This window comes from Nannospalax galili, unplaced genomic scaffold, assembly GCF_000622305.1.
Source record: "Nannospalax galili isolate Female #2095 unplaced genomic scaffold, S.galili_v1.0 scaffold411, whole genome shotgun sequence".
Taxonomy (NCBI): Eukaryota; Metazoa; Chordata; class Mammalia; order Rodentia; family Spalacidae; genus Nannospalax; species Nannospalax galili.
Genome location: NW_008329714.1, coordinates 1235199 through 1235685, shown reverse-complemented (window position 1 = coordinate 1235685; position 487 = coordinate 1235199).

The window sequence follows — 487 nt, the reverse complement described above, 5'->3', positions numbered from 1 at the left end:
CCAGCATAGAACTTGGAAAATGAACAGCAGACCCCAATCTTATCTAAAGGAATATTGACAACTGATTACTGCTAGATGAGGAACAGTTGACCTTCCAAAAGAAAGACCTCTAGATAGGCTGACTAGAGTCACCAGAAGGGCAGGTAGTTGGGAATGGCTGGGGATGCCAACAACACAGCAGACAGTAGCAGGGATATCAGAGTATAAGGGCTCTAGTGGGGGAAGGGAGGCTGTGGGAGGGTGCCATCTGGGAATTGGGTGTATAGTCAAATGAGATGGTTTGGGATGTTCTGGGTGATATACACACACACAAAAAAAAAATCAACACATATGTATTATATTTGAGGAGGAAGCATGGAAATTTACATCATGTTAATTAGTAGAGGTGATAAACGTTACCATTGAAACCTACCCGATGACTTTATAGACGTATACAGGCACCAAGGTTCCAAGTGCAACTGATAATGACTAGTAATAATCACATACA